The sequence below is a fragment of the Ailuropoda melanoleuca genome, chromosome 10 (genome assembly GCF_002007445.2).
Source record: "Ailuropoda melanoleuca isolate Jingjing chromosome 10, ASM200744v2, whole genome shotgun sequence".
NCBI classification, from domain to species: Eukaryota; Metazoa; Chordata; class Mammalia; order Carnivora; family Ursidae; genus Ailuropoda; species Ailuropoda melanoleuca.
Window position 1 is genome coordinate 3935646 of NC_048227.1, and position 21508 is coordinate 3957153.

At 43.4% G+C, this 21508-nt stretch overlaps 1 protein-coding gene across 3 annotated transcripts in view; it reads right to left on the reverse strand.

The window, feature by feature from the left end:
- The window catches only part of RNF216 (ring finger protein 216), a 146176-nt gene extending 136645 nt beyond the window's left edge, over positions 1-9531 (reverse strand). For 2 of the 3 annotated variants that reach the window (XM_002916464.4, XM_002916465.4), the window contains exon 1: positions 9374-9531. The gene's annotated coding sequence lies outside the window, so the exon portion shown is untranslated. Of the gene's footprint in view, positions 1-6675; positions 6738-9373 lie in introns of those variants that run through there. The other variant, XM_034669766.1, reaches the window with a different exon arrangement.
- Between the last annotated feature and the right edge of the window lie 11977 nt (positions 9532-21508).

The window sequence follows — 21508 nt, forward strand, 5'->3', positions numbered from 1 at the left end:
AACCTGGGCTTGAAACACTGAAAAGAAAGAAAATTAGATTATTAACAGACTTCGATAGTGATGCTTTATGCCATTAGAAAATGGTTTAAGATACTTTTTAAAAAAAAAATGAGCCAGAGATTTTGTAACCAGCAAAAATAATTTCAAAGAAAAGGAGCACAAACAAATTTATCAACATACAAGAACTTATGGATTATTGATTGTTTTTACAGGATGCAATTTGACAGAAAAATAAACTTCAGGCAACCAAAATGACTAAAGACACCAACACAAAGACTGGCAGTAAACATTAAATATGTAATTACTTATAGCACAAATATTAAAGGAGAACTAAGGGGCGCCTGGGTGGCTCAGTCATTAAGCATCTGCCCTCGGCTCAGGGCGTGATCCTGGAGTCCTGGGATGGAGCCCTACATCGGGCTCCTGCCCCGCTGGGAGCCTGCTTCTTCCTCTCCCACTTCCCCTGCTTGTGTTACCTCTCTTGCTGGCTGTCTCTCTCTCTGTCAAACAAATAAATAAAATCTTTTTTAAAAAAAATAATAAATAAGGGAGAACTAAAATTACGTATATAGTACAACTATAAAAATTATGGGGAAAGGAAGCATATGCAAAATTTTAAAGTCATGTAATCATAATGGTTGTGACATTCTAAAACTTTCATTCTGACACTTTTGTGTTTAACAAGTTAAAAAGATTAACAGTTATGGAATATTCTTATTCTACTAATCGCTGTGCCCCCGAGAATCAAGAATTTCAGTGTAAAAAAAAAAAAGGAATTTTATTTATAACATAGAAGCAATGAACATCCGTGGTGTCTGTATTATGGTCTTGAAACACTATTTCCCACCAAAAGAAACCAGGGCTTTTTTGGAGAAATTACTAATTCCAATTCTGGAGGCAAGAATCTTACAAAATGAGCCTACAACACCTTGTCATATCAGATATCAAGGAAGCGATCAAAAACTACTTCTCAAAGACTGGGTTCTGTCAGAATAACTCAGAAAAAAAAATCCTGAAGAGGCTTCCACTGACCAAATACAGGATATTTTGAGCTCCAAGGAAAATAATATGGGATGAATCTCTTTTAAGAAAACATACAAATGAAAATACTCAATTATTTTTAAAGAGGTCCTTTTCAAAGGATATCAACCAATACATTATCTTTAAAACTGGTAAAACAGGGGTGCCTGGGTGGCTCAGTCAGTTAAGTATCCCTCTCAATTTCGACTCAGGTCAGGATTTCAGGGTTGTGCGATCAAGCCCCATGCTGGGCTCTGTGCTGGGTATGGAGCCTACTTAAGACCATCTCTCCTCCTCTATAAATACATAAATAAATAAGTAGGTAAAATAAAGGCAAAGAATCAGGTACTTTCTTGCCTTTTCTATATGAACTATATGTCACTGGATAACCAAAGAGTAGACAAGAAAATAGTTTCTTTATAAAAATATTCCAGTATTGGGGCGCCTGGGTGGCTCAGTCGTTAAGCGTCTGCCTTCGGCTCAGGGCGTGATCCCGGCGTTATGGGATCGAGCCCCACATCGGGCTCCTCTGCTAGGAGCCTGCTTCTTCCTCTCCCACTCCCTCCTGCTTGTGTTCCCTCTCTCGCTGTCTGTCAAATAAATACATAAAATCTTAAAAAAAATATTCCAGTATTAATTTTAAAAATCCAATTAAAGTGTCACTTGCAATCCTCAATGAATTACTGGATCTAGACCTTGGATATCACTGGCTGCTAACATCATAGAGACATGAACTAAGCACCTTCTGCTATCTACAGTCTTGTGAAAGAGATGGAACCAGAGTTTGGACAAGGATCTGGACCCAGCCACAGTTTTTTATTTTTATTATTATTATTTTTTTAAGATTTTATTTATTTATTCAACAGAGATAGAGACAGCCAGCGAGAGAGGGAACACAAGCAGGGGGAGTGGGAGAGGAAGAAGCAGGCTCATAGTAGAAGAGCCTGATGTGGGGCTCGATCCCATAACTCCGGGATCACGCCCTGAGCCGAAGGCAGATGCTTAACCGCTGTGCCACCCAGGCGCGCCAGCCAGAGTTTTTTACAATAGAGGCTAGAGGAAAAATAAAATTTCTGAATCGCACCGTAAGTACGCAACCCAGATCAGGTACTCTCAATGGGAGTGCTTTTGCAAGAGTGTGAAGACCTTAAGATACAACAGTGGTTTGTGACCATCCAAAATTCAGTCCCATCCAGCAAAATCTTATTCCTTAGTAATTAATGAGGGAGGATTAGAAAAAAATGTTTAAAAAGGCTCTATATGGTAATAATTTTTTAGAAGTCTGACAAACACCTAGCTAAGCTCTGGGAAACTACAGGTCAAATGGTTCAGGTTCAACAACAGATAAATAATAAGGAAAAATGAAAAGGAATGGAAGAGGAAACTTAGGTTTAAAAATATATCAAAAATTTTAAATGAGATTACAGTACCTCGGGAAGTATTGTTGGGTGATGAAGAAATACGAGAAAATGATTACAAAAGTCAGAGTAATAATTAATTTTAGTGGGAAGGAATGAGTTATGATCCAGATAGGATACATGGATGGGGCTTAGAGATGGTCTACTTCTTAAACTGGGCAGTGGATATAAGCATCTTGTAATAATTTATTAAGCCATACGTAATGGTTGAGTGAAGGAATCCAAACGTAAGAAAATATACCTTGAATGACTTAAGATGAAGCTGCATAGGCCTAAACTTAGTTTGGGGTCAAACTTTTGTGTGTACTCTATTTCAAAACGGGAAAGTAAGGGGAACAAAAGCCATCATAAGAGAAAAGAAGTGGTTGCCTCTGTGAAACAGTAGTACTTTGACTTTTGAACCATTTTCTTGTTTATTCTGATGAAAATAATTAAGAACCAATGTTTTTGGTTCTAAGAGAATCTCAATTTTCTTTGCCTTCCTGGGAAAAACCACACGCTTTAGAGAAAGTAGACCCCAGAACCCCGGCTTCTCATGTAATGACGTCTACGAGGAGTTAAAAGTCAAGGAACATCAGCATTTTTCCAACCTAGAGAATACTAAATTGTGTGTTAAGACTAATTTAAGTTTTACAGTAAAACTTTGTGGTATCTATAAGTGGACAAAGGTATCTCAATTTTAAAAATTACAAATCTCACTTGAAATAATAATGAATGACATCATTTATAAATAGCACGGTAGAAAGAGCTCTAATATCAAATTTGAACTGTACTCAAAACTTTACTTTTCTTTCAAATACAATTTTTAAAACGTATTTTGAACATAATTCCACTAGACACATTTCTTGTTCTTTCTTTTACCACAACAAGGTTCTTTCAATTTTATACTGGAAGTCAAAAGGAAGTGTGATTCATTTTACATTTACTTAATTTAGTTAGCATGTTAAGCTTGTAGTTCAACAGATTACTACTGGTGCTTTAAAAGCAAGATTCCTCATGAGTGAGTGGTATATACAATGGCCCCAAGCTTCAGTGAGAAAAGGAGTCTGACGAGGGAATTTCTACTCCAGACTAGCTTCTCTGTAAAGGTCATTCAAGTCCCTGACATTCAGTCCTCTCATCTGGGCTTCAGATCAAACTACCTAAGCACAAACCCTGGTTTCACCATTTAGTAATCAGTGACTGCATAAATTGCTTAATCTCTTGGACTTAGTTTATTTGTAAAATGAGAATAGTTGTTTTAAAATTAACTGAATTAAATATAAAGTATGTACCATAGTGCATGTCACATTATGACTACTATTATTCCCTATGAAATGGAAACTGCTATTCTTACCTTGTAAGGCTGTGTTGTAATATGAGAAGCCACTTTGTAAATGGTAAATGCCACCAAAACAGGAGCTTGTTATCAAAAGTACACAGTAGATGTACAGTGTTTATTAGTAAGTTGACAATACAGCCAAAAGCGGGGGGAGGGCTTTATTTTCCTCTTCCAGGTTACTTTTTGCTAATTTTATTATAACTATTCACAGTTAAACTTTTACTTCCTTCTATAAGAAACTTCATTTTTCCTCTGGCAGTAGCTTCTTCATCAGACAGCTGAAGAAAATAGCTAAACAAATGTGGAATCCAGAAATGGGAAATGCTACCTAACAGAGACTAGTTCTTGCCTCTTCCTTTTACGGTAAAAATTATCACATGTACATTTGTGACTATACTCTATGGTCAATATATCAGATAACGCTTCCAAATTAGAAAGGAAAACTAGCATACATTTTATTGCTTCCTTACCCCATGGAGAATCGTATATAGTACTACTATATTGTAAAAACTTAAGAAAAATGAGGTGACAATTCTATATTCTCTTCTACCTCCAACAACTGTCCTCATTACCATTTTTAAAATCCCCTTCTCTTCCTTGGATGAATATATCAACACATGAGAAAGTTCACAGTTGAACTGTGTTCTCCATATGCTCTTGACTATATCTTATTCATAGCTGTATTTCCTGTGTCCTGCACAGTTGCTGAATGAATGAGTGGCTCCAAAAACATCTTCATCCCTCAGAAACTGGAGCTGTTCATCACAGCTATATATAACCAGGGCCAGGTATCATGGCTTAAGTGACAACAATCAGTTTATCAGGATTTTCTTCAGTTGTAAATAAATTTCTTCTCATCCTTCTATTTGTGTTATTATCTCCATTTTTCCTTCCACGGGCTCCTGAGAGAATACTGCATGGTCCTGGGATTTTGTGGTGTTCCTGCTTTCCAGAGTAATCTCCATAAATATGTCTGTCACTTCTGCAGCACTGATCTTGGGGTAATAAAAGATGTTTTCAATTTAATGAGTTAATCTCTTTGAATATTCCAGGGAAAGGTGGGCAAAGCAGAGCCAGGCACAAGCTGGAAGAAGCTGACATGCGCCCTGTCATACCACTCCGCAACACTGCTTCCCAACATCTTTTTCTGAGTGACTGTAAGTGACTATTGCTCTTCATTCAAATCCTAGCTCCTCATCTTAACCATTATTTCGATATCCATTCGTTGTAAGCCTATACTAAGGTTTAATCAATAATTAATCAACACAATAAAAAGTTAATGGTTATTTCTAAATAATAAGCTTAAAGTAGTTATAGTTTTTTGCTTTGTTATATTTTCTGGTTTTTCTATACTGAACTGTAATTTTTTATATTACTATTTTTTTTTTTTAAGTAGGCTCCATGCCCAGCGTGCAGCCCAACACGGAGCTTGAACTCAGGACCCTGAGATCAAGACTGGAGCTGAAACTGAGTTGGACGCTTAACTGACTGAGCCACCCAGGTGCTCCTACATTACTATTTAAAATTAAAACATTAAAGAGTTCAGCAGATATTTATTGTGGTCTTGCCACGTGGTATAAAACAGTTGTGGGGTGCCTGGGTGGCTCAGTTGGTTCAGGGTCTGACTTTGGCTCAGGTCATAATCTGGGGGTCCTGGGATCCATCAGGCTCTGCACTCAGTGGGGAGTCTGCTGCTCCCTGCCCCCTTGCCCCGGCTTGTGTTCTCTTTCAAATAAATAAAACCTTAAAAAAAATTGTGTTACGCACCATGGGAAATACATACATAGAAAAACCAACATGGATCTTGCCTCAAAAAACTTGGGAGTACAATTAGTGAGAGAAACTCTGCACACAATTAAGTACACTATAAAATATAACGAATTTGCACAATAAAGACACTATTCCAGTTGGGAGAGGGCAGGCACTCAGGGAAGCTTAGCCCAGATAGCTGTGTTTAAGCTAAACTGAATGCTGTGCTAGCTCCAAACTTTGCCTTTAAGAGAGCAACTTTAAGTAGCTTCCACCTAGGGCTCCTAGAGCCCAGAATCACCATTAAGAAATCTGAATCCTGATGGAGAGATCACATGGAAAGCCCTGATACTACCTGGAGAAAGAAAATGTAGCTGAGCCCAGCCTCCCAGCAGTCCCTGAGAAGGCATGGCAGTGAAAACGCATTTTGGAAGTGGAACCTCCAGCCCTACTACCTCTGTTAGCAGCATGTGGATGAGAAAAAAACAGCCCAGATTAGTTCTTCCCAATCTCTTGACTCACAAAATTGTCAACAAAATAGTCATATTAAGTTACTAAGTTTGGGGGTGGCTTGCTCTATGCATCTATGGATAACTGAAGTACAGCTCAAATTTTATTTTCTAACCAATAAGAAGCAATACAGAGACTTGTACTTTAGGAAAATTAACCTAACTGCAATGTGTAAGACTGTAAAAAAAACATCTGGTAGCAGAAAACCCAGGAAACAAGAGGCAGTGAAGTATGAGCTAGAGATAATAAGCAGGGAGAGGAAAAAGATACAAGATGCCAACTACAGTTAGATTCAATGGGATTTTGTATGTAAAGAGCCATGAGGCAAGAAGGAGTCAAAGTTGACCTAGATGTTGAGGACACCTAGATGTTGGGTGACTGGAGGATGGCGATACTATTAAGAACAAGGCAAGTGATGAGTTCAGAATAAGAGAACGCAATGTGTGTATATTTTAATATGTAGACAAAATGAAAAGAACTAAGATAAAAAAGCATCCACAATTACAGACAGAATTATGTGGACAATTAGTCTGGAGTTTAAGCAGAGCTTGAAAGAGCTCTAAAAATCCTCTTATCAGTGTCTTTCTACAAAAGGTTTTGAACCAAAAATTAAACTCGAAATCTTCACTGGGTAGGCTAAAGAGTTTAACATATAACCTTAAGATTCTCCTCAGGGGCGCCTGGGTGGCACAGCGGTTAAGCGTCTGCCTTCAGCTCAGGGCGTGGTCCCGGCGTTCTGGGATCGAGCCCCGCATCGGGGCTCCTCTGCTAGGAGCCTGCTTCTTCCTCTCCCACTCCCCCTGCTTGTGTTCCCTCTCTCGCTGGCTGTCTCTGTCAAATAAATAAATAAAAAAATCTTAAAAAAAAAAAATTCTCCTCAAATGTCAAATGAAAACTGGTTCAGAAAGTGGAATAAGTAAGCACATCCTCATCCACAAGGGGGGAAAAAAATCAATGTTTTCAACGATCTTTTTACAGGTGAAACCTCCGTGAACTCATGATACACTGCCCCTTCTATCCTAATAGTGCCTACAGGTCCTACTCTCTGACATATTTTCATATTGCACGGAGGTTTGTTTTTTTTAATCATAAAATCTCATCATGGTAGAACCAAAATCTCATGGCCTGTGAAATGTTGCCTCACAGAACCCTTGCTGACATAGCTAGACTCACTTTACACCTCTCACCCGTTCACAATTCTGCAGGGACCACGGCTCAGTCCCTTCAACATGCCATGCTCCTTCCTCTTCCCTCTAGCTGGCTGATTATTTTTCACTGCCTCTGACCAAATTAACTCCATTCATCCTTGAGTTTCTCATCTTAAATATCACTTCCTCAGGGGGCGCCTGGGTGGCACAGCGGTTGGGTGTCTGCCTTCGGCTCAGGGCGTGATCCTGGCATTATGGGATCGAGCCCCACATCAGGCTCCTCCACTATGAGCCTGCTTCTTCCTCTCCCACTCGCCCTGCTTGTGTTCCCTCTCACGCTGGCTGTTTCTATCTCTGTTGAATAAATAAATAAAATCTTAAAAATAAATAAATAAATAAATACCACCTCCTCAGAAAAACCTTTCCGACCATCCCCACTGTTTATTCACACAACATATCTCAATCCTTCAGAATACTTGGCATGATAATAATCTACAATTACTCAGGAAGCTATGTTAAATAGCTATCTCCTCTGCAAAACAAATTCTAAGGATGTAGGACCCCGCATCTTATTCATTCCCCTAGCCACAGGACATAGCATACGGCCTGGCACCAAGTAAATACTCCAGAACTTTTCAAATAAATATCATTCGCAGGTACAGCAAAATAATTAGGAGCATAAACTATGGAACCAAACTGAGTTCAAGTCCCAGCTCTGACCCTTACAAGCTTTCTGACTACATAAGTTATTTTTCAGTACCTTGTTTTCTTCCTTTTTAAAATAAGGATAATAACAGAACCCCCATCATTGACAACTAAGGGAGTTAATACATAAAAAATACTTAGAACAGTATCAGTACACAGTTACTAGCATCATGTTTTGTCTTACTGACAATGAAGATAAAATAACACTGCCATCTATGAGAATTAGTTATAAGGTCTGAAAAAGACCCTAACACAGCCTAGAATATAACGAACACTGATTAAATAGAAGCCATCAGAGTTAGCAAACACAGGCGCTCTCCTCTACCTTATTTCATAAACTTTGTCTCCTTGACTCATATTTCAACTTCCTTTATTAGATTCCCCCACAGAGGCTGGAAGGCGGCTTTTTTACTTGCTGCCCCCTAGCCTCTATTTAGGTTTACGGGGGAGATCCCAAATCTGGCCCCAGGTTCTCCAGCTATTTCCTCAGATTCACACCACTCCCTACCTCCAGGCCCAATAAATTACCTATACAATAAACAACAAAGCAAGGCTGTTTCTTGGCAGTCTTTCTTCAGGCAAACGTGCTAAAATTGAGGTCGGTCCTAAAATCTTCCCTGTTCTTTCCCAGCTCCCAGAAGGGTAAATAAATCTCTCTGCATTAGCAAAGTGCCTAGAACCAGCCAAACCCAGGCACTTATCACAACGTATTCAAGTTATTTACAGGCCCCTGGCTGGTTTACACTGGACCCCGCAGGCACTCGGGGAGGGGGGGGGTCTCGCTCAGGACTGAAGTGGCCCAAAGTTTTGAAACAATCGTTCCACGCAGTCTCCAGCCACGTCCCACGCGGGAACGCCAGTCTCGTTCACTGCGCGGCGCTCCAGGCACGTTTGTCGGGTTCGCGTTCCCCGCGCTGCAGAGGATTTTGACGCACTTGGATGTCCTCACGAGGGCTGGGTGGGAGTCGTCGGCTTTCCCGAGGAGACAGCCCTCCTGACCCGAGTCAGGAGGATTGGGGACTGAGGCCCGGCGCCCCTCAGCTGGGGGCGCCGGAGTTCAGAGTCACAGTGCATCGCCGCCCGCGCGCTCCAGGCCGCGCTCGGCTCCACCGACGCCGCCTCCCGCGAGCTGCCGCCGGGGAAACTCGGTCTTTCGGCGCTTTCGCCCTCGCGCAGCAGGCCGAGGGACCGGCCCGCGAAACTTCCCGAAGTGGCGGGCGCGGGGGAGGGTCCACCGGCCGCCTGCGCCTTTGTGGCTCCCGCCTCGCCGCCGGCCCCACTGCTCGCGCCCCCGGCGCTCGGTGGCGCCCCGCGTGGCCCCGGGCCCGCTGGCGTTCGGGCGGCCGCCGGGCCACCCGCGCCCCAGACTCTGCCGCCCCTCCGCCCCTCACAGCCGTGGCCCCCGCCCCCACCCCGGGGCTTAATGGAGGCGCCGGGCTGAGACGCCACTCGCCTCACGCGGCCTGCCGAGGAGCCGGGTGCGCCCCGCGGCCGACACTTACTCGCCACTCAGCTTGCGGGCTCGCCAGGCGGGCTCGGCGGCCTCTGTCGCCACGGCTTCTAGTCACCAGGAGTCGCCGCCGACAGCTTCGTCGCCGCCGCCGCCGAGGCTGCCGCTGCACTCCTTCCGGCCCCGCCGCGGCTTCACCCCGCGCCTGCGCACAGCGCCCCCTCCCGACTAATGACAGGAAGAACCATAGAGGCACGCCGGGTGCTAGGGAGGAGGGGCCTGAGGAGTAAGACCATAGAGAGGGACCTCTGTCCGCTCACCGCCCACTGAGTCTTGACTCCCCCACGAGGTGGGAGGACGAAGGAAATTGAGGTGCCCTTTCCCCAACCCAGGAAGTGTCGCCGTCTCCCTAGAGATGAAAGGGGGGGTGTGGGGGGATGTTGGGGAGGAGCAGGTGCCTATGAAATCTACTTGATATGCACTTATTTGCACCCCTTGCCTTTGGCAAGTCATTCATTCAACATATATTTTTGGAGAGCTTCTTGTGTGCCAGGCACTGTTCTAGGAATTGGGGATACAGCGGTATGGAGGGTCCCTGTTCTCCCAAAGCTATGTTTTAGTGGGTAAGTATATAACCAACTAGTGAACTCACTAACAGAAGAAATACTGGCTTAGGCAGGAAGTGTTCAGGGGAAGAAAAAAAAAAAACCCATAGGAGAAATAAAGCAGAGGAAGGGGTAGAGAGTGATAGGGATGCCAATGTGGTCAGGGAGTCTTCTGAACAGGGGACATTTGAGCAGAAAACGGAATGACATAGGAGGTGAGCTATGGCGACCACCTGGAGGAAGAACACTTCAAGCAGTGGTGATATGCCTGGTGTGTTAGCGTTAACTGCGTTCCTGCAGTGCAGTGAGTGAGACAGAGAATGGTAGGGAATGGGGGTGGGCCAGGGAATGGGGGGGGCCAAATCAGAGGAGGTCTTAATAAGGAATCTGGATTTTATTCTGTGATGGGAAACTACTGGAGAATTGGGAGTGGGGGCGTGGGTTGATTTTTCCAAAGAGGACTCTGGTCCTAGAGAGCTAGAGTAGAAGCAGGAATGCTAGTTGGGAAGAGATTTCAGGAGTCTAAATGATACTCGATGGTGACTTTAACTAGTATGGTCAGGAAGGAAGTGGGGAGAAATGATCAGATTAGGGATTTTTTTTTTCAGGTGTAATAGATTTGCAGATGGATCGGATGTGAGGTGAGAGGGAAAGGAATCAAGGGTAACCACAAGGTTTTTGGCATGTGCAACTGGGTGAATGGTGGTTTCAGTCACAAATATGGGGGGAAATTGGGAGGGACAGAGTTTGGTCAGAGTAGGGAGAAGTGAACATGTTTTGGACACGTGAAATTGCCAACTACACCTTCAAGTAGAGACGTCAATAGGCAGTTGGATATTTGAGTCTGCAGCTTCTGAAAATCAGGATAACTCAGGCTAGGAATTTAAACTGGGAATCACGGAGATAGAGATAATGTATAAAGCCATAGGACTGGCTACACTCATGCCAGTAGATAGGGGTAGGGGAAAGCTGCGAATGGAGTTCAGGGTCACTTAAACATTTGGAATCTAGAGGAGGATGCTGAGGAGGAAAACCAGGAGACTTATGGTATCTCAAAGGCCAAAGAGAGAAAGTCTTTCAACAAGAAGGTAATGATCGGCATTGCCAAATGCTGCTCAGATACGCAATATGATGGAACTGAACCTCATGGAAACGAGGAGGGATGTTAGCTGAGAGTGAGGTCAGGAAAAGATCTGGGAGTTTTGTGAAGGAGAGAGCAGAGAGCGAAATGACCAGCCGAATGCAGTAGTGGAATTCTGTGATCAGAAATTTAAAGTAAGGCCAGGCAGCAATGATATGGGTCTTTCTCCAGCAACCTGCTTAGACGCAGGGGGAAAAAAGGAGCTGGAGACATAGGAGGGGGTCAAAGAGGGGTATGCTCGACACTGAGATTTTGGAGATGATGCACTTGTTGGTAATGATGAAGCCCACGGTGAGACTATGAGAGTGGCTGAGGTGGAGAGGAGATGTACATCATCCAAGGGGAGGGATCAAGAAACTAAGGCCTCGGGGCGCCTGGGTGGCACAGCGGTTAAGCGTCTGCCTTTGGCTCAGGGCGTGATCCTGGCGTTGTGGGATCGAGCCCCACATCAGGCTCCTCCGCCATGAGCCTGCTTCTTCCTTTCCCACTCCCCCTGCTTGTGTTCCCTCTCTCACTGGCTGTCTCTATCTTTGTCGAATAAATAAATCAAATCTTTAAAAAAAAAAAAAAAGAAACTAAGGCCTCGGTGTAGATACATTATTTAAAAGGATATTAAATCATCAAGAAAGATGTCAGAAACGGGGGCGGGGCATAGAATAAGACAGGTCCTAAAATCTTCAATGAATGAGAAGGAAAGACCAGTTGCACACGGAAGGGGCTGGTATGGTCTGATGGCACATGCTTCTGAAGATTCAGTTAATTGTCGTTGTTGCTGATTTGCTGGCCCTGCTCCATCTTTTTTTTTTTTTTTTTAAGATTTTATTTATTTGTCAGAGAGAGAGAGAGCACGTGCACAAGCAGGGGGAGTGGCAGAGGCAGAGGGAGAAGCAGAGTCCCCACCGAGCAGAGAGCCCGATGCAGGATTCCAATCCAGGGCCCTGGCATCATGGCCTGAGCCAAAGGCAGACGCTTCACTGACTGAGCCACCCAGGTGTCCCTGGCACTGTTCCATCTTATCAGGATGCCACAGATGAGCCCACACCTGCCCTCTCATTGAACCACAAGGCAGCAGAGCAGGAAAGGGGACAGTCTTTAACAAACTTCAAACATATGAGCAATACAGCAATACCGCAATATTTGCTTGCCTAAGCCACCTATTACTCATACGTAATATTTTGTCCTTTAGATGGATTCATTTTTCATCAAAATATATTTATTTTAAAAAGGAAGCCTCCTATCACTCTATAAATAGAAAACAAGTCTCACCTTTAATAAACAGAAAGTGACCATAAAAATAAGAGTCCATGATAGGGATGCCTGGGTGGCTAAGCGTCAGTGGGTTAAGGATCTGCCTTTGCTCAGGTCGTGATCCCAAGGTCCTGCGATTGATTAAAAAAATTAGGGGCACCTGGCTGGCTTCATCAGTAAGGCATGCGACTCAATCTCGGGGTCGTGAGTTTGAGCCCTCGTTGGGTGTAGAGCGTACCTAAAAAAAAAAAAAATGAAACAAACAAACAAACAAAAAACAGGGATGCCTGGCTGGCTCAGTTGGTTGAGTGTCTGCCTTTGGTTCGGGTCATGATCCCCTTCAGCGTCGGGCTCCTTGCTCAGCAGGGAGCCTGCTTCTCGCTCTGCCTGCCGCTCCCCCTGCTTGTGCATGTGCTCGCTCTCTCTCTCTGACAAATAAATACAATCTTAAAAAAAAAAGATGGAGCAAATAAATCTGGCAAATAAATAAAATCTTTTTTAAAAAGTAAAAAAATAAATTTAATTAAAAAAAAGAGAGAGGGGCGCCTGGGTGGCACAGCGGTTGAGCATCTGCCTTCAGCTCAGGGCGTGATCCCAGCGTTGTGGGATCGAGCCCCACATCAGGCTCCTCCGCTGTGAGCCTGCTTCTTCCTCTCCCACTCCCCCTGCTTGTGTTCCCTCTCTCGCTGGCTGTCTCTATCTCTGTCGAATAAATAAATAAAATCTTTAAAAAAAATAAAAAAAAAAAGAGAGAGAAGGATGGCATAGTTTGTGATCAGTCGGAAGCAAAGGGATTCTCCCTCCCTGTTTTTAGTTTAAGGAAAAATGAAATCCAATGTCAATAAGAGGGGTCACTTTTTTCCTTCTTGTCATGTTAAGCAGCACCAACAATCCAAAAGGGCAGAAGATATCTGCCTGCAGACAAAACTATTGTCAAGAAGCGATGCTTTGCTGTTTTCCCGGGAAGAAGCATGTGAATTCCATCTATGGAAACTCGTATCGTGTGTCCTGGCTAGACTTCCACGCAGTCATGGCAGAAGGTGTGAAACCTACGAGCGCTCTGAGCATTCCAGAAAGCTGGGGTATAACTCATACACCTCTGTGAGTCATCACAAGACTGCTTCCTTTATTTCATTTTGTGGTTACAATTAGTTGAATGTGCCTGCCACCTGTAAAATCGTTCATAATCATAGAAGACCGCCATTTCCACCATCATCACTTTGTTCCCAAGGGCTGTAAGGATTGCCGTCAGTTTTATCTAGATGATGCTGTGCTAGTCTGGCCATGGAGGAAATTATTCCTGAACTCTATCTGCTTTCAGAAGCAGTAATTTCCTGCTATTCTAGCACATTGCTTTTTTATTTTAATCACTGTTATTGCAGGATGATTTAAATGCAATACAATGCACCCAGTTTAAGTGCACATTTCTGTGTTTTGACAGATTTATATGCCCGCACGTATAACCACTACCACCATCAAGATAGAGATCATTCCCATCACCCCAAAATATTCTGTGGTACTCTTTCCTCGACCTGTGATGGTCGACCCACCACCTCCAACCCTGGTGCTAGGCAACCACTTATCTGCTTTCTGCCATTTTAGATCAGAATTGCTTTTTCTGTAGTTTCAGATAAATGAGATCATAAAGCATGTACTTTCATGTCTGGTTTCTTTTGCTCAACATATGTTTATTTTCTCGATTATTTTTATTGTGGAAAAACACACATAACAAAATATTAAATCTTCACCATTTTTTTAAAGATTTTATTTATTTATTTATTTGACAGAGAGAGAGACAGCCAGCGAGAGAGGGAACACAAGCAAGGGGGAGTGGGAGAGGAAGAAGCAGGCTCCCAGCGGAGGAGCCTGATGTGGGACTCGATCCCAGAACGCCGGGATCACGCCCCGACCCAAAGGCAGACGCTTAAGGACTGCGCTACCCAGGCGCCCCGAGATCTTCACCATTTTTAAGAGTAACCCTCAGTGGTATTAAATAAATTCCTAACATATGTTGTGCAACCATCATCACCATCCGTGTCCATAACATTTTTCATTTTGCAAAACTGAAATTCTATACCCATTGAACGATACCTCCCCAACCTCCGGCCACCACCATTCTGCTTTCTGTCACTATGATTATGATGGCTCTAAGTACCTTACGTAAGTGGAACCCTGCAGTATTTGTCTGTGCCTGGCTTACGTCCCTTAGCGTAACATTCTCAATGTTCATCCACGTTGCATCATATGTCAGAATGTCCTTCCTTTTTAAGGCGGAATAATATTTCATTATGTGCATTACCACATTTTGTTTATGCTTTCATTGTCAATGGACACTCGGTTGCTTTCATGTTTTAGCTATTGTGAATAATGCTGCTGTGGACGTGGGTGTCCAATGATCTCTTTAAGATCCTGCTTTCAGGGGCGCCTGGGTGGCACAGCGGTTGAGCGTCTGCCTTCGGCTCAGGGCGTGATCCCAGCGTTATGGGATCGAGCCCCACGTCAGGCTCCTCCACTATGAGCCTGCTTCTTCCTCTCCCACTCCCCCTGCTTGTGTTCCCTCTCTCGCTGGCTGTCTCTATCTCTGTTGAATAAATAAATAAAATCTTTAAAAAAAATTTGCATGTAGATATGCACTTTGCCCAGCACCATTTGTTGAAAAGACTCCTTTCCCCCATTAAGTGGTCTTGATGTCCTTGTAAAAAAATCATTTGACCATATATTTGAGAATTTATTTCTGGACCTTTATCCCATTGGTCTATGTCCGTCTTTATGCCAGGACCACACGGTTTTGAGTACTGTAGCTTTGTAGTGAATTTTGAAATTAGGAAGTGTGGGGACACCTAGGTGGCTCAGTTGGTTAAGCGTCCAACTCTGGGTTTCAGCTCAGGTCATGATCTTGCGGTCATGGGATCGAGCGCCGTACTGGTCTCTGTGCTCAGTGTGGAGTCCGCTTTGGATTCTTTCTCCCTCTGCCCCTCCTCACTCTCTCATACACACTCTTCTCTCTCAAATTAAATAAATAAAAACTTAAAAAAAAAAGAAATTAGGAAGTGTGACTCCTCTGGGCTTTGTTTTTCTTTCTCAAAATTGCTTTGGCTATTTAGGGCCCATTGGGATTCCATATGAATTTTAGGATGGGTTTTTCTGTTTCTTTAAAAAAGTGTCACTGGGATTTTGATAGAGATTGCATTGAATCTGTAAATGTCTTTGGGTGATATTGACATCTTCACAATATTAGTGCTTCTAGTCCATGAACATGGAATGTGTTTTCATTTGGTTACATCTCTCAGGAATGTTTTGTAGTTTTCATCGGACAAGGCTATGTTGGCAAGTGCTTTTTACGTTCCTCTATGTCGTTTATATGTGTCAATAGTTTATTCCTTCTGTTTCTGAGTAGAATTCCATTGCATACAGTTTGTTTATTCATGCACCCGTGGATGGGCATTGAGTTGTTTCCGGTTTGGGGCTATTTTGTATAAAGCTGTTGGGAACATTAATGTACATGATTTTTGGGTGAATATGTGTTTTCCTTTCTCTGGCTGTGGAATTGCTGAGTCATATGTTAAGTGTCCAACTGTTTTCCAAACTGGTTGTACCATTTTACTTTTCCAGTGGCAAGGAAGAGAGTCCCAGATGCTCCTTATTCTCATCACGGTCTTTAATTCCAGCCATTGTAATGGATGTATGGTGGTGTATTGGTGTGGTTTTTAATTTGAGTTTCCCGGATGGCTAATTGTGTGGTGCATCTTTTCTTGCGCTTACTGGCCTTTTTACACCTTCTTTTGTGAAGTTTTTGGGCTTTTTTTGGGGGGGGACTATTATTTTTTTTAAAAAGATTGGATTTTTAAAAAAGATTTATTCATTTGAGAGAGAGAAGGAGGAAGAGAGAGAGCAGGAGCAGGGGCAGAGGGAGAGAGAGGATCTCAAGCCGACTCCATGTGGGGCTCGATCTCACGACCCTGAGATCATGACCTGAGCGAAAATCAAGAGTCGGGCGCTCAACTGACTGAGCTGCCCAGGTGCCCCCTAAAAAGATTTTATTTTTAAGTAATCTTTACACTCAACCTGAGGCTCGAACCCACAACCCCAAGAGCAAGAGTCGCACGTTGCTCCAGCAGAGCCAGCCACGGGCCGCTTGACCCATTATTTAAATTGAGTTGTTTGTCTTCTTATAATGAGTTGTAAGAATTCTTTTTATATTTTGGATATGAGTCCTTAGTATTGCGTATATTTTCTCTCACTCTCTTGCCTTTTCATTTTCTTTCTTTTTTTTGGGCAACATAATTAACAAGCTTGATCTAATGAACATATACAGAATATTGCATACAGCAGAGGAAGAGATATTCTTTTCAAATACATATTTATGAAAACTAATTACATACTAGATCATAAAGCAAGCACTGAAACCTCTGATAAACAGTACTTATAAGCATCATTAGTGGTATAATAAATGGAACATACTATGTTCAAGTAAAAGATTATCCAATATTCTAAAGATCAGTTTTCCCCAAAATTGACCTTTAGATACAGTGTAATTCCAAACTAAATCCCTACAGGATTTGGGAGGAATTGGTTAAACCGATTACAAAATTTATACAATAATGCAAAGAGCAAAAAAAAGAAGGTCAAGACACACTTCTGATGAAGAATAAGGTAAGAGGACTTACTCCACTGGATTTCAAGACTTACAAATACACAGTGAGTAAGACAGTGTGGCAATAATAGAGGAATAGACCAGTGGAATAGATCAGAGAGACCAGAAACAAATCCATGCATAAGTGGAAACCTGACACAGGACAGCTGGCATTGCAGGGAAGAAAAGAATGCCCTCATCAATATATGCTCTTTTTTTTTAAAAAAAATTATTCATTTATTTGTCAGGGAGAGAGAGAGAAAGAGAGGGCACAAGCAGGAGGTGCAGGAGACTCTCTGCTGAGCAGGGAGTCCGATGCGGGACTCCAAACCAGGCCCCTCTAGGATCATGAGCTGAAGGCAGGTGTTAACTGACTGAGCCACCTGGGCATCCCTCTCATTGATTTCTAATTTAATTTCTTTGTGGCTACAGAACATGCTCTGTATTCTGTCCAACTTTTAAAAATTCATTAAGACTCATCACATGGCTGGGGAACTTTTGGTGCATTTCCCATGTACATGTGGAAAGAATGTGTATCCTGCTAGCCTTCGGTGGAACATTCCATGCATGTCAACCGGGTCAATGTGAAGTTCTACATCCTTACTGATTTTCCACCCCCTTGTTCTTGCAGTTAGTGAGAGTCGAGTCTTGAAAACTGCAACTAGAACTGTAGGTTTGATGACAGCATATAGTTGGGTCTTGCATTTTTATCCAGTCTCACAATCTCTGTCACTTAATGGAAGTGCTCAGATCATTTTAATTTAATAAATTCTTGGAATGATTGAGTCTAAATCTATCTAGATGGTCTTGTGTTTGTTCTCTATTTGACCCTCTGATTCCTTTTTCCTGCCTTCTTTTGGATTTAATTGAGCAATTTTGAGATTTCCATTTTCTCCCTTATAATTGGCTTATTAGCTGGTCTTGCTCATATTACTATTTTAATGATTTCACCGAGGTTCATAACATGCACGCTGACCTTATCACAGCCCCTCTTCAAACATCATACCTCTTTACACTTAATCTGAGACCCTTACAAGGATATACTACCATCTCTTCCTCCATCTTTTGTGCTCTTACCTCCACGTATAATATGAACTCCACGATTCTGCCCTTTCTAAAATCATGCCTTCTGATTTCTAGCTGCCTGAGTCTCTCTGAGTTCTGATCTCTATCTCCTTCACTCAATAAGGCGCCTGGATTCTGATTAGATTTCCCCTCCTCATGCCTCTCGGGTCCGGAAATTGCTTCCAGGCAGAAGCTGGGGTGGTTATAGGGCTCAGCTCATTTGTTATCCTACTCTTGGGCACCCAGTCCTGCACTGCATGCTCCCAATGTCTGAAAACTGCTGTTTCATGTATGTATGTGTGGTGTGTGTGTGTGTGTATATATATATATATATATATCTCCAGTTTTCCAGTTGTTTGCTGTGGGAAGATCACTCACCAACTTAAGAAGTGGAAGTCTTAGCGCTATTTACCTTACTCTTCTCTTGAGCAATACTGTTTTTTGAAATCATGGGTTTTAGGTTGTACTTCTATTGCTTCTATTCATATTAAAATAAATAGCTATTTTTAAAAAGATTTTATTTTTATTTATTTATTTGACAGAGGAGAGACAGCCAGCGAGAGAGGGAACACAAGCAGGGGGAGTGGGAGAGGAAGAAGCAGGCTCCCAGCATAGGAGCCCGATGCGGGGCTCGATCCCAGAACGTCGGTATCACGCCCTGAGCCAAAGGCAGACGCTTAAGGACTGAGCCACCCAGGCGCCTCTAAAATAAGTAGCTATTAACATGCAAACATGTACCAGTTAAAATGATTTTGCCTAACATCAGTGGTAGATGTGTCTGCTTCGGAAAAGCCGGAGCCTGTCTAATCTCAAAGTATTATAAATCGGGGGAAAACAGAGGGCGAGTGACATGCCCAAGGTCACACAGACTATTAATGTCTGATTCTGATCTGAAACCCAGAAGGTCTTCCAATTTCCAGATGATTTCTCCTGCAACCCCCACTCCACGCCCCATTGCTCTTGCTTCTTTTTCTATCTCTTTTCACAACAACACTTTTACAAAGGAAGCTTCGAGGGGAAGATTTAGACCCTACAAATGTGTATTGGGTGCCTACACCTTACCTGTTCATCATTCAGTTATTAGATTAAATGCTATTTTTCTCATGGAAACCTTCTCTGACAGATCAGTTTTCCCTTTGAAACATTCTTTTATAGCTCATTTACCATTTGTTATTACGTATGGGTTAGTGATTAGTTATTGTTTGAGTAATGCCCTCTCCTCCACTGTAGCACAGTGAATGAGGACAGGTGCTGGGCTGGGTTCTTTCTTTTTCTTTCTCTCTTCTCTGCTCCCCACTCTTCCTCCAGAGCCCAGTGCCCAGCACATAGAAGCCACTCAATAAATATTTATTGAATAAATTTGATAAAGATAGCATCCATAGAGAAGCAGTAAACCACTCAAAGTCTCAAAGAGATGCCCGAGTAAGATCTGATCAGGACTGGCTGGTTGCGATCCAAAAATCAAAGAAGCGGCAGAGCATGTCCCCAGATCCATCAAAGTGACCCCAGTACGTGAGGTCTGGTCCCATATCCCCCTCCAGGGCAGACAATGCCGGCTATCTTTCAGTCACCACCTTGGAATAATGCCAGGCCACACTCAGGCCCCAAATTATCTGACATCACCAGGGGATGTGAGGCTCAGTATTGCCCTGAGATCCAGTCATCAGAGACCACCCACCGGAAATCCAAACTCAAGACTGTCATGGGACTCAAGACCAGGGGAAGAAAAGGATTGAGAACCAAAGAAGCAATCTTTACATGTAGCACCAGATGGAGGGACCATCTCGTCAAAGAAAGGCCATGGAGACTGGCATCCCGACAGTGATCTTGGGACTCTTCCTGCTCACTGGCCATGGGTAAGCAGGAGAGGAAGTGGATACAGAACTCAGAAAGACAAAAGCCTTCTTGTTGGCACTCAAAGTACCTTGACAGGAAGATGCCCACGTGAGGGGCTTTCTACCTAGAACACCAAACTGCCTACTCCAGAGAACGACAGTACACCAGTGACTCCATGCCCTCTGCCTGCCCCTGAGAAACTCTGCAGAGCTATCACCATCGCCCTATTCACCCTGAGAGCCAACGAGGCCCCTGAGAGGTGCAGAAGTAATTTCCTTCATGTTCTGGTTTGAATTTAACATAGGCGACAGACATCCTGTGTTAGACTTCAGAAGGTAAGAACACGGTACATCATCTCTGATAATAAGCTTAGTGTCAAGTTCTTAGTAGGATGATGTTATGCACTGAGTTGTGTCCCCCAAATATTCATACGTTGACATCCTAATTTTCTAGGACCTCAGAACGTGACCGTATTTGGAGATGGGGTCTTTAGAGAGGTAGTTAAGTGAAAATGACGTCATTAGGGTGGGCCATAACCCACGATGACTGAAGAGATCAGGACACAGACACATACAGAGGGAAGATGGTGTGAAGAGAAGACGCAGAGGGAAGGTGGCCGTCTCAAGCCAAGGGTAGAGGTCCCGTTAGAAACCAAATGTGCCAACACCTTGATCTTGGCCTTCCCAGCTTCCCGAACTGTGAGAAAATACATTTCTGTTGCCTAAGTTGCCCAGTGTGTGTACTTGTGATGGTACCACACCAATACAGGCAACTGGCAGTACTAATCAAGTAAAGAAACTATGAGAAGTGCTCCCATGGGAAAACTTTGTTAATAAAGATCGTGATGCATGTACTAAAAAACAATTGCAACAATATGTAATGTAGCAGGGAACTGTAGAGACGCAGGGAAGGGGGTGATCAGTCATTGCTGGGGGAGGGGTAAAGAGGAAGTCTCCATCTATAGAGAGTGAGGTAGGTTCTGGAAGGAGGAGCAGCCATTTGTTGGGGGAAGAGTTTGGTCTGGGGGAGGGGAGCAGAGGGTGAAAGAATGTGAAGGATTCTCAGAAGAAAAGCTCTGATGGTGAGAAAGGACACAGAGGGCAGAGAATCTAGGGACTGGCAAAGTAAAGCAGGGAGTGGACAAGGAGGCGGGAAGTGGGAGGCAAGGGAAGAGAAAGGCTGGAACCAAATCTCTGAAGACTTTGAATGTCAGGTTGAGGAATCCAAGCCTTCTTCTGGAGGGCAGATGGAGCACCATGGAAGGGTTGGAAGCCAGTGGAAGTGTGCAGACTTTGTTTTAAAACACCCACTTGGAGAATGGCTGTGTCCACTTAGTAACAGTGAAGTCATCGAGGCAAGCTTTCCATTGGCGACAACATAAACAACGTGGATATCACATAAATAAAACAGCTTCCTAAAATAATCAAAGAGCTAACAGGATCTTGAGTCATTAGTGGGCTGAGATCCGAAGAGGACAGTCATCCAGACGGGTCAGTCAGGTATTCAGGGCTGCCTGGGGCTGGGGTCACTCACTGGCCATTTCCTAGAAGAGACTGCGAGGGCTTCATGTGACTAGGGAGGGGATGGATGTGCTGACTTGGGAAACTCGGCAGACGGGGTACAGAAGAGCGTCCATTCTGGAGGGCGAGGCCACGAGTT